The following is a 15,860-nucleotide window of genomic DNA, read 5'->3' on the forward strand; positions in this document are numbered from 1 at the left end:
TGACTCAGGTCACCATTGTAGTGTGGATTCAATCCCTGGCCCAAGAACTTGCACATGCCAGGGCTTGGCAAAAAGACAAAAAACAAACAATCAAAAAATTATGTTTACACTACACTATTTATTTATTTATTTATTTATTTCCTTTTTAGGGCCTCACCTTGGCACATGGAGGTTCATTCCCAGGCTAGGGGTCAAATCGGAGCTACATCTGCTGACCTATGCCACAGCCACAGCAACGCAGGATTCCAGCTGCACCTTCGACCTACACCACAGCTCACGGCAACAACAGATCCTTAACCCACTGAGTAAGAACAGGGATTGAACCTGCATCCTCATGGATGCTAGTCAGATTCATTAACCGCTGAGCCACGACCAGAAATCCTACACTATAGTCTATTAAGTGTGCAATAGAATTATGACTCAAAAAACAAACCTTAATTAAAAAATAATTCTGTTGGAAAAATGGTGACAGTAAACTTTCTCAACACAGAGTCGGCACAAACTTTCAATTTGTAAAAAAAAATGCATTTATCTATGAAGCCCAATAAAATTAAGTATGCCTGTAAAAAAAAAGTCCTTTTTGCTTAACCCTTGAGCTGTCTGCAGTTCTATGGACAGAGTGTTTTCCCTATTACACTGGTCCCTCTCCCCTTCGAAACAATCCTTTAGAAGAAAGTCTCTGCTTACAAAGTCCTGATTTATTTTTTTAGTTGACATGACCAAGCATGTATACTAGCCCTCATACAACTGAGGGTAGTTCTTTTTCTTTTTCTTTTTCTTTTTCTTTTTTTTTTTTTTTTTTGTCTTTTTAGGGCCACACCAAGCCATATGGAGGTTCCCAGGCTGGGGGTCTAATCAGAGCTGTAGCCACCAGCCTACACCACAGCCACAGCAACACAGAATCTGAGCTAAGTCTGCAACCTACACCATAGCTCATAGCAACACCAGATCCTTAACTCACTAAGCGAGGCCAGTGGATCAAACCCACAACCTCATGGTTCCTAGTCGGATTCACTTCTACTGCACCATGACGGGAACTCCTTTTTTTTCTTTAATTGAAGCACAGTTGGCTTACAATGTTGTGTTAGTTTTAGGTATACAGTACAGTGATTCAGTTACATGTATATATATATATATATTTTTGTCTATATTCTTCTTCATTATGGATTATTACAAGATATAGAATAGAGTTCTCTGAGAGTAGTTCTTAAACTTGAGCTGCATCAGAACCCCTGGAAGCCTGGTTTAAAACACAGGATTCTGGGTCAGTATCTGATTCAGATTTGGGGTAGGCCCTGGAACTCAAATCTCTAACAAGTTTCTAGGTGATGCTGAATCCTCCTCATCCAGTACCTCACTTAAGAGCCACTCACACAGAATCAGACAGGTCCACCAGACAATGAAAGCAGAGGCCAGAATGTGAAGGCCCATGGAGTTCACACTTTTATCTCAGGTACTATCGAAGAAGGAGGGACATAGGAACTAAATCCCATCTACCTCATTTGGAAATCCCTCTGTTGGAAGTTTGGAGAACAAACTGGAAGGGATGAGAACCAAGGGCAGAAGTTCTGTGTGATCCACGTGAGACTGATGAGGGGCCAGGGTCAAGGTGGGTGTGGGGTGATCTAGGTGAGAATGATGGGGGCCAAGGTGAGGGTGGGGAGATTCAGGTGAGAATGATGGGGTCGAGGTGGAAGTAGGGTTCCGATGACTGAGAAGAAGTAGATATTCAGGTGCTATTTCAGCAACAACGTGTATAAAACTCAGCAGCTGGCTGAAGGTGGTACTTGAGGAAGAGGATGGGGTTATTTGTGATGCTGGGTTTCCAGCCATAAATGGAACCACATTACCAAGGGAGGAAAAAAGCCAGAAAGAGGATAAGCTCAAGAGAAAACCCTGAGGATCTTGGCACCAGGATTTTTCTCTGCTGGAGGGACTTAGGGTGAGAATGTCCAGTTTGAAGCTGGTGGAGGGCTCTGGAGTTCAGTCCAGGCCAGAGAAAAGTTAAAGACTTTTCAGATGAAATACACATGGCAAGTGAAGTCTATGCCAAGATTTCACAGAGTAAGAAGAAAAGAGGAGCAGGGATAGAGGCCTGAGGGAATGCAGGCAGAGGGCTAATGCCCCGGGCCCTCCAGCCACAAGGCCTGTGCTGGTCTCTCAACAGCCTTAGAATTTTCCTGTTTCTGGAGTTCCCATTGTGGTGCAGTGGAAACAAATCCAACTAGGATCCATGAGGATGTGGGTTCGATCCCTAGCCTCACTCAATGGGTCCGGGATCTGGCGTTGCCGTGAGCTGTGGTATAGGTCACAGATGTGGCTTGGATCCTGTGTTGCTGTGGCTGTGGTGTAGGCCAGCAGCTGTAGCTCCAATTCAACCCCTAGCCTGGGAAATTCCATATGCCACAGGTGTGGCCCTTAAAAAAAAAAAAAAAAAAAAGAAAAAAAGAAAAAAAGAATTCTATTTCTCTCACAATTCCCTCCCCTGCTAGACTACAACTCAGAGAGCATGAGTATTTACCAGTGGGGGGGGGGGTGGGTCTATTTTTTATTTTTTATTGAAGTATTGTTTGTTTTTGTTTTTGTCTTTTGTCTTTTTTAGGGCTGCGCTCAGACATGTGAGGTTCCCAGGCTAGGGGTCTAATTGGATCCTCAACCCACCCAGCGAGGCCAGGAACCAAACCCACAACCTCATGGTTCCTAGTTGGATTCATTTCTGTTGTGCCACTATGGAAACTCCAGAAATACTGTTGATTTACAATGTTGTGCCAATTTCTGCTGTACGGAAAGGTAACCCATTCATACATGTATATATACTCCTTTCTTTCTTTTTTTTTTTTGTTTTGTTTTTTTGTTTTTTTGTTTTTTGTCTTTTTAGGGCTGCCCCTGTGGATATATGGAAATTCCTAGGCTAGGGGGTCAAATCGGAGCTGCAGCTGCCAGCCTAGGCCACAGCCACAGCAATGCCCAATCCAAGCTGTCTCTGTGGCCTACACCGCAGCTCATGGCAACCTTAACCCACTGAGTGGGGCCAGGGATCAAACCTGCATCTTCATGGATAGTAGTCAGGTTCTTAACCCACTGAGCCATAGGGGGAACCCTTATACCCCTTATATTATCTTCCATCATGGTCTATCCTAAAAGATTGGATAGAGTTCCCTGTCCTATACAGTAGGACCTCATTGCTTATCCATTCTAAATGTAATAGTTTACATCTAGTAACCCCAAATTCCCCATCCATCCCACTCCCCCCTCCCCTTGCCAGTTGTTCCATAAGGGATCTGATACCAATTCCCATGTGGGGAAGGGGGGGTGGTGTTCCTACAACACCAAGAAATTCTCGGACACCAGCTGGTGTTCTACAATTGCCTCAATTCTGGCACTACCCACCTGGAGATGGCATCAGATCCCATAGGTGAAGGGCTCAGTCCAAGACAGCCCCCTACTTCAAATGCCCATCCCAGGTTGTTACCTGTGATTTCAAGCAACCAGCTGTCAATCAGAGGGTGCCAAGACCCCCCTTCTTAAATTCAATTAATTTGCCAGAATGGCTCACAGAATTCAGGAAATCTATTTGCTTACTAGATCACAGATTTATAACCAAGAATTTTAAAGGATGCAATTAACAACTGGATGAAGAGATACACAATCCTGGAGAAAAGGACCTTCTGATCTCCTGGAGTTTGGGACCCATTACAGTGGCACTTAGAGGTGTTCTGGTTTCCAACCTGAAAGCTCCTCCAAACTGCCCCCCCTTTGGGGGTTTTTATTGGAGGCTTCATCACATAGCCATAACTGATTAATCAACTCAATGGCCATCAGTGACTGACTGAACCTCCAGTCCCTCTGCCTTCTCTAGAGGTCTAGGGATCAAACTGAAAGTTCCAGCCCCCTAATCACATGGTTGGCCCACTGGCAACCAGTCCCCATTCTTAAACTTGGTCCAAAAGTCACCCCATTCACATAATAAAAGACACCTTATCTCTTTCCACACTTAGGAGGTTACAAGGGTGGAATTTCTGCAACAGAAATAAGATGAAAACCAAATATGTATTTCTTATTATGAAGCACAATATCACACTCCATTGTGAACTGAAGTTTGGCACTTGCCATCAGCCTCTACATGGAGTAAAATATAAGCCACTGCAGCTGCCAATCTGCAACACCCCCTGAGCAGATCTCAGGGTGGAGACCAGGAGTGAGGCACTCTGTGCTCTAGGAAAACTGGAAGAACAGGTCTTCAGATAGTTAGATATTTTTAGGAGAAGATTTTTTGAGCCTACTTCTTGCATCTCCTCATATCTAGAAAAACACTAAAACCCTTCATGGTGATGTCTACTCCTCATTGACTAGTAGTAACCTTCATGAGACCAGCAGCCAACTTTGTAAAATGCTTGCATGGCTGCAGGCACCGCCCCCTTCACCTTCATCACTTATTTATATCTTATGATTTCCCCTTTGGGGTGATATTTCATAACTGTCTGAAATACTGCCTCCTGGGCTGTAAATGAGTGGACAAAACCAAATATGTCACAGTCAGCTGCTCCCAAGGGTGGGCCAGTGAGCCCTGAGGGAACTCAGGAATGAAACAAAAGATACTAGCCCAAAGCTGAGGTACATATCAAAGGAGTGATTCCTATAAGCCCATAAAAACCAGTTTTCCATAAATCTTTTTCTATATATCTGGTTATCTGTAAATCTTTTGTTCTTAGTACTTCCCTTTGTTGCAAAAACCCTGTATACCCCAGCTTCCCCCCTCACCTCTTTGGAGCAGTTTCTCAGGGCTACCTGAGATGCTGTCTCCCAGGCTTAAGTCCTAATTTTGCCCCAAATAAAACTTAACGCTAAACTTTCAAGTTGTGTAATTTTTTAAAGTCAACACCATCTAGTGCTTATTTTCTTGGAGAAAGAATTTGACAAAATCAACCCTATTAATTTGTCAGTGTTTGTTTTTAAGATACAGAAAAGAAGCAGATGAAAAATATTAGAAATGTCTTTTTCCTTGCTCCTTTATGCCAGCATCATTCAACAAATAAAAATCTGTGATGATGGATTATCCCAAGCATAAAGATGCTGGCCAGTTGGCCTGAGTTGGGTACACAAATGAGGAAGACATACTACATAATAGTGATGTATACCCACCCTACTGACTTATCTAGAGAAAGTAAAATGTAGCGCTGTGCCCTAGAAACCATTTGTCAAATGGTTGTACATATTCATATAGAGACTATTATAATTTTTAGTTGAAAGGAGGCAGGCTTTTTCTCAGTTTCTGTGGTAAATGGCTAGTACAAAGTCTGCATTTGTATGATTAAAGTATTAACATTGAATTGGCCAATTTGTCCAAGTAGAAAATGCACTCGCTGCTGGGTTTTACAATACAGGCACCCTTAGTAAGTAGAATATATATATATATATATATATATATATATATATATATATATATATATATATATTCATTCCAGTTTTTTGTTTAAATTTACCATCCTTGAAACAGAGTAGGACCCTGTGGAACCCTCCCAGGAAAGAATGCTTTCACACCACCCCTTCTCTGGCCCCATGTCTTATTTGTAGGAAAAAGACTTTGTCGTCAGGCCTCCTTGACCTTCCCTGAGCTCCAAAGGGCAGATGCAAAGAGTTTCTTATCAGGGAAGGCAGAAAGAAAGGAGGAGTAATCAAAAAGAAAAAAAAAATAGTGCAGCCTTGGGCAAGGTTCTGGTTCCTCCTCAAGAAATATACTTAAGGATATCTTTGAGTTCTTCTGCAGGAGCTAAGGCTTGCACCAGGTGGAGGACAAGATTCCTGGAGCCCCTCCCTATTACCCCATCACCAGCCAATGCGAAGAAAATCTGCACACGGTGAAAGATAACGAAGAGCCTGACCCCCTCCCCAATTGATTCTCCCTTGAAAAACTTTCAAGATCAAGCAGCATCTTCAGAGTTGGGTTCTGGACATGAGTCTGCCATCTCCCTAGGTTGTTGGCCTCCTGAAATCTCTTGAATACTGGCTTTCAAGAGCAAGCAGCCAAACCTAAGTTTGGTAGCATCCTCAGACATGAAGTTGAAGTCCCCCAATCCTACTGTCTCCCAATGTCAGCACCCTGGCATGGGGAGTCTGCTCCCAGCTCCTACTCAGCTTCGTAAGAGGGGGCACAGGACCCTTCCTCAGGGCTTAGCTCAGTTCTGTCCACTGTGGGACCCCCAGGCTACACGTTACCTGGGTATTTGAAATGTGGTGAATTCAAATTGAGATGTGCTGTGTCTGATACATAGTGTGGATTTGGAAAGAATGTAAAATGTTTTTATGTTGAATACCTGTGGAATGATAATATTTTTGATACATGGGTAATGTAAAATAAGTTATAAAGAAAATCTTGAAGTTCCTGCAGTAACTCAGCTGGTTAAGAACCCAACTTGACATAGTGTCTATGAGGATGTGGGTTCAATCCCTGGCCTTGCTCAGTGGGTTAAGGATGCAGCGTTGTCACAAGCATAGTTAGCAGATGTGGCCTGGAGCCTGCATTGCCATGGATGTGGTGTAAGCCGGCATCTGAAGTTCCAATTCAACCCTTAGCCTGGAACTTCATATGCCACAGGTATGGCCATAAAAAGAAAAAAAAAATGAAGGAAGGAAAGAAAGAAGGAAGAGAGAAAGGAAGAAAGAGGAAAAAAAGAAAATCTATTCACTGCACACGTTAGTTTGCTAGGGCTGCCCTTCACAGAGGACCACAAACTGAGCAGCTTCAACAACAGAGATGGATTGCCTCACAGTTTAGGAGGCTAGAAGTCTGAGATTAAAGTGTCAGTGGGACTGTTTCTTCAGAGGCTGTGAAGGAAAGGTCTATCCAGGCCTCTCTCCTGGGCCTCTTTACACCATCTTCCGTCTATTCATACGTGTTTGCATAGTACTGGATTAGGCCCCCTAATAACCTTATTTTAATCAGATAACCTCTGTAAATGCCCTATCTCCAAATAAGGTCACATTCTGAGGCACTGGGGGTTAGATTCCAACATACCATGGAGTGGACACAATTCAATCTATAACACTGCTAATCTTTCTTTTGTTTAAAAGTGGCAGCAACATGGATGGAACTAGATGGACAAAATGCATGGATGGATTCTCACACTAAGTGAAGTAATAAAGACAAATATTGTATGAGGTTACTTATATGTGGAATCTAAAATATAGCACAAATGAACCTATCTACAGAATAGAAAAAAACCCACTGGCATGGAGAACAGACTTGGGGTTGCTGAGGGGAGGGAGTGGGATGGACTGGGAGTTTGGGGATAGTAGATGCAAATTCTTACATTTAGAATGGATAGACAATGAGATCCTACTGCACAGCACAGGGAAATATATCCAATTGGTTGTAACAGAACGTGATAGAAGATAATATAAAGAATGTATATACATGTGTATAACTGGGTCATTTTGCTGTACAGCAGAAATTGACAGAATATTGTAAATCAACTATAATAAGAAACTTAGGAGTTCTCATCGTGGCTCAGCAGTTGACAAACCAGACTAATATCCATGAGGATGCGGGTTCGGTCCCTGGCCTTGCTCAGTGGGTTAAGGATCAGCTGTGCCGTGAGCTGTGGTGTAGGTCATAGACACGGCTCAGATCTGGTGTTGCTGTGGTTGTGGTGTAGGCTGGCAACTGTAGCTCCAATTGGACTCCTACACTGGGAACTTCCACATGCTGAGGGTGAGGCCCTAAAAAAACAAAAGACAAAAAAAATTTTTTAACAAAATAAAATTAAATTTAAAAAATAGAGTAAAAGTATACTAGAAAATGTAAAACCACATATGTAGCTCACAGTATTTGGCTACTGAATCATGCTGCTCTAGAATTGCTTCTCTCCAACAGTCTAGTGGGGGCCAAGGATGCACACGGAGACTGTGGAGGGAATGCAGTTATGAGCTTTCCTGAAACTCCAGTAATGGGAAAATTCACTATCCTATTGAATAGCATGATCCTGGTTCCAATCATCCCTTGTTTATTTGTTTGCTTTCTTTTTAGGGACGTACCCACAGCATATGGAAGTTCCCAGGCTAGGGGTCTAATCTGAGCTGTAGCTGCAGGCCTACACCACAGCCACAGCAATGCAGGATAGGAGCCCAGTCTGCAGCCTACAACAAAGCTCATGGCAACACCGAATCCCTAACCCACTGAGTGAAGCCAGGGATCAAACCAGTGTCATCATGGATACTAGTAAGGACTCAGTGGGAACTCCTCTCATCATCCTTTGAGAAGCCTGGACCTAAGCTGAGATTAGAGGACCACCGTACTAAAGGTAATAGAAATTCCTTTTTTAATTTTTTATTTGGTGGGAGTTGGCTGTAGAAAGGGTAGAGTACATTTTATTCCTTCGCTTGTTCATCCATTCATTCAGTCATTCACTTTTCACATTCCATCTCATTCTTTTGGAAGCCCTCTAAAGCAGAGAGTTTGACGGTGCTACCTGAGAAAATGGGTATTGAGCCAATAGACACAACCAAGCCAAAGATCAAGAGAAGGAAGGATTTAGTACCTATAGCAAGTAAGGAGAACACTGGGGATCTTTCCCAAAGAAATATCTCCACAAACAGCAAAATTGGGCCAACTTTATGACAAGGGTACATGCATGCTCATGAAGGGTCTTGGGTGGTCCAAGCTTTGGCTGATTGAGGTCATAAGGGTCAGAAAAGGCCAACATCATCATCCCTTAGTTTCCAGTTGATCTGGTTGTTGAGGGCTCTAGACTAATCTTTACTATTGAATGGGGGGGGGGCGAGGGGTTGCCTTCAGCAAATGGAAAGCTAGGGGTTGCACTGGAGCTGCAGCTAAGGCCTATGCCACAGCAACACTGGATCCAAGCTGCATCTGTACCTACACCACGGCTTGCAGCAATGCTGGATCCTTAACCCACTGAGCAAGGCCAGGGATAGCCTGCATCCTCATGGATACTAGTCAAGTTCTGACCCTGCTGAGCCACAACGAAAACTCTGAAGATAGGATTTAATAGGAGGGTGGATGACATCCTAAGCTATGAAAAAACATCTGGAAAAGAGGTCAGAGAAGGTAGAGAAGGGACATCGAGTCAGGGGCCAACATTCAACTTCTAGCCAAGAGTTTCCTCCTTCTTATTTTTTATGCACATGGAACAGGAAGGCTTTTTGTTGTTGTTGTTGTTGTTTGTTTTGGATTTTTTTTTGATTTTCTTGTTTTTTTAGGACCACACCCACAGCATATGGATGTTCCCAGGCTAGGGGTCTAATTGGAGTTGTTGCCACAGCCATAGCAACACGAGATCCAGCCATGTCTGCAACCTACACCACAGCTCATGGCAATGCTGGATCCTTGACCCCCTGAGCAAGGCCAGGGATTGAACCCACAACCTCATGGTTCCTAGTCGGATTCATTTCCACTGCACCAGGATGGGAACTCCTTTTTTGTTTTTTTTTAGGGCTGCACCCACGACATATGGAAGTTCCCAGGCTAGGGGTCAAATCAGAGCTGCAGCTGCTGGCCTACACCACAGCCATAGCAACTCGGGATCCGAGCTGCATCTGTGACCTATACCACAGCTCACGGCAACGTCAGATCCTTAAACCACTGAGCAAGACCAGGGATTGAACCCTAGTCCTCATGGATACTAGCATAGGTTCATTACTGCTGAGCCACGATGGGAACTCCCATGAAGGCTTTTGTAGAGAAAAGTTTGCCCAGAAGTTAGATGTGAACTACACACTGCTCCTGTCAGCACTTTCTGGCACCTCATTAGAATTTCTGTTTGTCCCCAAAAAAATAAAAAAATAAAAATAAAAATAAAAAAATAAATAAAATAAAAAAAATAAAAAAAATTTAAAGGTTAGGAGGGAGTTGTTATAAATTCCTACCCCCCCCCCTTTTTTTAACCAAGTCATGGATAAAAGTCATTCTAATTTAGCAAACACATGGAAGATGAGCTCACAAGTAATAGGGTCCAGGACGTGGTACCCCAAACTGTGGCACCTCACCTCAGTCTATGGAATATAAGCTTAAGGAGTTTGAGAAAACAGCAGAGGCAGGAAGGATATTCTGACCTTCCTTCTTCCCTTCTCTCCTGAAATAGGACATAAAACCCCTACCCCTAGAGGCCAGGGGCATCTTTATCTCTGATGACAAAGGCGAAAACTCTGAATGAACTGGCCTTGTTAGGTCTCCCTCACTTCAGTCTGCTCACCTCACACTCCTTGAGCCATTATATTTCTCCTCAGCTGTCCACTCTTCACTAAATGTAGCATAGAAACATGCAGGTTTGAAGTTCCCTGGTGGCTCAGTGGGTTAAGGATCTGAAGTTGTCACTGCTGTGGTGCGGGTCTGATCCCTGACCCTAGAACTTCCACATGCTGCAGGCATGGCCAAAAAAAAAAAAAAAAAAAAAAAAACCCAAAAAAAACAAAAACCAAAAAAACACATCACAGGTTCAACTGTTTCTCTGGATCTTCCTCTCCTTCAGAGGCCTCCCAGGGCACAGAAAACGTGTATTAAATGAGCTTATATGCTTTTCTCCTGCTAATCTGTTCTTGTCAGTTTAATTTTCAGACCCAGCCAGAGACCTTAAGAGAGTCAAAGAAAATGTTTCCTTTCCCTACAATAGATTCTTGAAAAGTACAGAAATCTGATTTTCCTTTTGACTGAATTGGGACTGAGCTGTCTCCTGGGTGAAAACCAAGCGCAGGCCCTCTCCCCGGATACACAGAATGAAGTCTTTTTAACAAGGTTGTTTAGAATTGTGTGCATCGCTCACAAGAACCCCTCCAAGACTGAGTTACTCAGAATGAAAATTAACTGCAGCCTCTCGCTTCCCAGATTCTTAATAACCCTGCAAGGCACAGGCAGACATTGGTAGGCATCCTAATCTCCCTGGATTGACCTCTTTCCCATCCTCCTTATCACTGTGGCGAAGCACATTGCCTTCCCAGAGAGGAGACTCAAAACTCTTCCAGGTCGGCAGAATTGCCCAGAAGAGATAAGACTGCACTGCATTAACCTTCCTGCCCAACAGGCTCCAGGCTCCGAGAGGAGGAAAACAAGACTCAAATTAATTTGGGTTATTTGTGACACACTTAGGGCAGGTCACAGATCTCAGTCTGATTCTCCCTCCCAGGTCTGGACAACTCCAGCAAAGCCTTCTCTGGAATAAAGGGGCAGGTGGGTCGTGCTGCTTATTTCTGACTATCAGAGATTCAAAAGACAAAGGTGCCTTGCAGAGAACCCACCAGCCACACAGCTTTCTCAAATGCTTATAAAAAGCACTCTAAAGGCAGAACACGACAGGAGGTCTGGGCAATGGACTTGACAGAGATAAGAGGTCACCGGTAAATGCCGCACTGGTACCCAGTAAAGTGGAGTTGGTCATCAATCAGCTGAGCAACCATAAACTTAACTTTTGTTTATTGGCTAATAGGAGACAAAGGTCATGGTGTCTCCCAAACCAGAAATGGGAAGAGATAGAACTTGTGCCATATGCTTTTCCCCCTTTTATCCTAATCTAACCAGCATACAAAGAAGCCATCCATTTATCCACTTTGAACTCATCATTTCTTGCTTCAGTTCTTTGAAATTCATCTCTCTGAGGTGTGCCAGGACTCCATTTTGCAGTGAGAGCTGTATTTCTTTGGCTGAATTCCTGCCAATTCCTGTTTAAGGCTGGGTGTGGTAGCTTGATATTTAACTGAATCATTTAAATGCAATTTAATGAATCAAGGCCCTCCTTACACTGTCCTGTAACTTTCCGGTCTCTCCCACTGTAGCTCTGGACTGGGCCATGTGACTTGTTTAGGTCAATAGGAAGTAACCAAAGTGAGGGAAGCCCAGGCCTGGAAAAGCCTGGGACATTTCTGCTCCCTCTATTGCTTCTCTGGAGCTCTCTGGGGCCACAGGTACACACAGGCTAGCTTAGTGGAAAAATGTGAGAGACACCTCAGCAGAAGCCACCTCAGACCAGCCAGTCCCCATCTACCTACCAGCACGCCTCAGAAAAGGAGCTGGCCCAGCCCAGACCAGCAAGTCTCCCAGGAAACCCACAGACTTGTGAGAAATTTTTAAAAAGAATAATAATGCTTTAAGACACTGAGTTTTGGAGTGATGGTTTTGCAATGTTATTCTGGCCATAGCTGAGAAGAAGGAAAGGTGATAAGTGAATATATGAATTTATTGTTGTTGTTACTGAATAAGAACTAATAATACATCTTGCCAAATGAGTGTAAATACATCTTACCATTGATGAAATAATTTGCCATTTGACAATCCTACGCCTTATGCCAAAATCTGACATTCCCTAAAATTTGGCCTGGAGCGCAGGAATGTTGGAGCTGCCCTACCCCTCCCTTGAGTTCTGGGGGCATCCAGGTATGAACCTATGTCCTAGGTCTTGGGCTAGACAGCATCAATTTCTTCCCCTCCATAGAAAGCCATGGGCACTCTCCTGGCTTTTTGGCAGCCCTAGCTCAAGCTAATCTCACACTGCCAGGCTCCAAGAAATCAAATTTGCATGCTTGATATTATATTAATTGTTTTCCTCTATTGCTATAATAAATATGCCTTTCTCTTGTCTTGGAGAGAAAATGTATTTGTGAATTTTCCTTTATTTTATTTTATTTTATTTTTTTGGCTGCACCTGCGGCACGTGGAAGTTTCCAGGCCAGGGACTGAACTTACGCAGGATTGACAACACAGGATCCTAATTCATTGCACCACCAGGGAACTCCTGTGAAAGTTTTAAGCTGAAAGAAATGTTGCTTATCATCTAGTCAAACAATTTCCCTATCTGTATAAGGACCTATCTTTCCCCAAAGGAAATATCTGGACACAGGTCATTAATTTTTTTTTCTTTTTTTTGCTTTTTAGGGCTGCATCCATGGTGTATGGGGCTAGGGGTTGAATTGAGCTACAGCTGCCAGCCTATGCTACAGCCACAGCAATAAGGGATCCGAGCCTTTTCTAAGACCTACACCACAGTTCACTGCACTGCTGGATCCTTAACCCACCTGCCTCCTCATGGATTCTAGTCAGATTTGCTTCTGCTGTGCCACAACAGGAACTCCTCATTGTTTTTTGTTTTTTGTTTGTTTTTTTTTAAGGCAAAAACCAAGACTTCTTGTTTGGTACAGGTCAAGGGGATCACAGTGAAGAAAACCCCTCTTCTCTGGAGCTTCTCTTTCCCTCTCCCACAGCCCTCAGAGGAGCCTAGAGCACCACAGACCCCCTACATCAATGCTTCTCAAACTTGACCAAATGTATCACCCAGAATCTTGTTAATTTCAGATTCAATATCTCTGGATGGGACCTGAGATTCTGCATTTCTCACAGGCTCTCAGGTGCTATAACGTGGCTGATGCAAGCGCACACTTCAATTGGGAAAGCCCCAGAACATTTCAGAATTCAAAAATCACTGACTTTTCCCAGTACCTCCTTTTGCAAAGAAGGGCTGTGACTCCAGGAAGGTGAGACCCTTAAGGTCAGGCTGGGACCACTCGCATACACATCAATGTCCTCTCTTCCCCATCTCTCACTCTGACTCAACTCCTCACACATTCATATCTGACAATTAAAGTGGTAGTTAATAATAATGCTGACCTAGCCTATGTGCTTTTTTGTTTCTGCTAAGATGTTATCCAAAAGAATCTCTGGTTTTAAAACCAACTAGTTCTAAGAAGTTTTGCAGAATAAAAAATACATGCAAAGGCTTCCATTTTAAAATAGCATTTGTTATGACATCTTCCATGCCATTAAAACATATAGAAATACATAGAAGATAAAGCAGCCAAAACAAAACAAAATGATCACGTGTCACCAAAATAAATGGTGCCTAGTGATCTAGAATTTGGGAGGAATGTCCTCTCTCTATAAAGACACTGAGAGTGGGTTGTTCATGCGTTGCTTCCTGAGACAGAGAAGCTCTACTTGCTGGGAAAGAAGAAGAGAAAAATGCTTCTCATCAGTCTCACTCTGCTTCCTGGAGCCTCGGTATCTAGCCCTCCAGCAAAGCTGCAGCCCATTTTAGTGAGAAGGCAACATGGGGAAGAGATACCAGCCAGTCCAGCAACGTCACATGGGATGAAATCCATACATCAGGACTGGGAGCTTCACACATAGTGTTAACTCAGGGGTCACCCTTGACCTGAGAAAGAGCTTCCCCACCGCCAACATGGACAGAAAGCTGAGCTTAGGCTAATCTGCAGGCTTTGTGCCCAGATGCAAAGAAAAACACTCCTCAAGAGTAAACACAAAATGCCAACACATGATCCCTTTATAAGTTCTGCAGAAGTTTCCTGGTGGCCTAGTGGTTAGGATTTGGCACCTTCACTACTGTGGCCTGAGTTCAGTCCCTGGCCTGGGGACTTCTGCAAGCCATGGACTTAGCAAAAAAGAAAAAAGAAAAAAAAAGTGTTGTTAAGGATACAGCATTATCACTGCTGTCGCACAAGTTCAGTCCCTGGCAGGGGAACTTCTGCATACCAAAGGTGCAGGCCAAAAAAAAGAGGATGAGCATAGTGGAAGGAGCAGAATTTTTTCCCTCTTGTGCCCACTTTGCCTACAAGGCTCTCAGCCAAATTCTCTATCACCAGCTCACTCCTGCACTTCATTCAGGTTTTAGTTTAAATGTTACTTTCTCAAGAAGTCCATTCCCTACCTCCAGATTATAAACTCTCACGGTACCCTATGATTTTTGTCCTATATAATTACTTGTATCATTATTCTAATGCCTGTAACTGATAAAGATGCTACTGAGCATGAAATAGGTATCCAGCAGATAACAGTTGAGTGAATGACTGAATCCCTGTTGACACAATAGTCATGTCTTCATCTATAGAAAACAGTAACAGACAGTCATAATAACAAAGACAAAGGAAGAACTTCAGAATAGGGTACAAAAGGTGAGTGAGGAAATAGAGAAGGCTTTTAAAGACACTCATGATAGAAAATCCAATAAAAATCCTCACTCCAGAGAAAGGAGCAGATCCAGCACCACTGAGAATTTAATCCATGATGAGGCAGAGACTGCAAAGGACAGAATTGAGAGGGTTTGTTTTTTTTTTCCTCAGAATTTAAAGTAAAAAGACAAAGAGATGAAAACAATGTGGTAGAAAATCACATATAAGGAGGTAAAGAATAAAAATCCAGCTTCAGAGTTATAAAAATATCTGCTGAGAGGAAACAAAGGAAAATCAAAATAAATACAATAAAGACTAAGTTTAAAAGAAATGAGGTCAAGAAATTACCCAAATATGAAGGTTTAAAAAGCTCACATATTCCAACAAAAACAGTAAAAAAAAAAAAAAAACCCACAACTGGACACCTGTTAGATGCATTTTTGAATGAGTAGAATATAAAAAATATATAAACAAAAAATTCACATAATAAGATTAGAAACACAAATTACATCAAAAGAAAGGAAACTAAGTGCCAGTAAGATAATGGTGGAGAGTCTAGAAAAGGCAAGGACAGTAAACCAGTCATTTTATATACAGGCAAGTCACTATTTGTGGGAAGGAAGAAAAATAAGATCTTAAGCAGCAAGACTTCCAAAATTATATCAATCCTGTACCCTGTCTGAATAATATTAATAATAAATTACCAAAAGTTTACATTCCTGCTGAAAGATGACTCAAATTAAAGTGTCATGTTTTATTGTTTAAATATATACTTGCTATGTAAATTTAGCAGTCATAAAGTGGTATGCATAAAATAACAGTTCACCCAATGTATAAATTAAAAATTTTAAGATGAAATGGACAGAATTACAACTAATGGAGAAGACTTTAAACGAGGTGTTCAAGGTTTTGATAGATGAAGAACACAAAGTGTAAAGAGGTAAATAAATTCA

The sequence above is a fragment of the Phacochoerus africanus genome, chromosome 3 (assembly GCF_016906955.1).
Source record: "Phacochoerus africanus isolate WHEZ1 chromosome 3, ROS_Pafr_v1, whole genome shotgun sequence".
Lineage (NCBI taxonomy): Eukaryota > Metazoa > Chordata > Mammalia > Artiodactyla > Suidae > Phacochoerus > Phacochoerus africanus.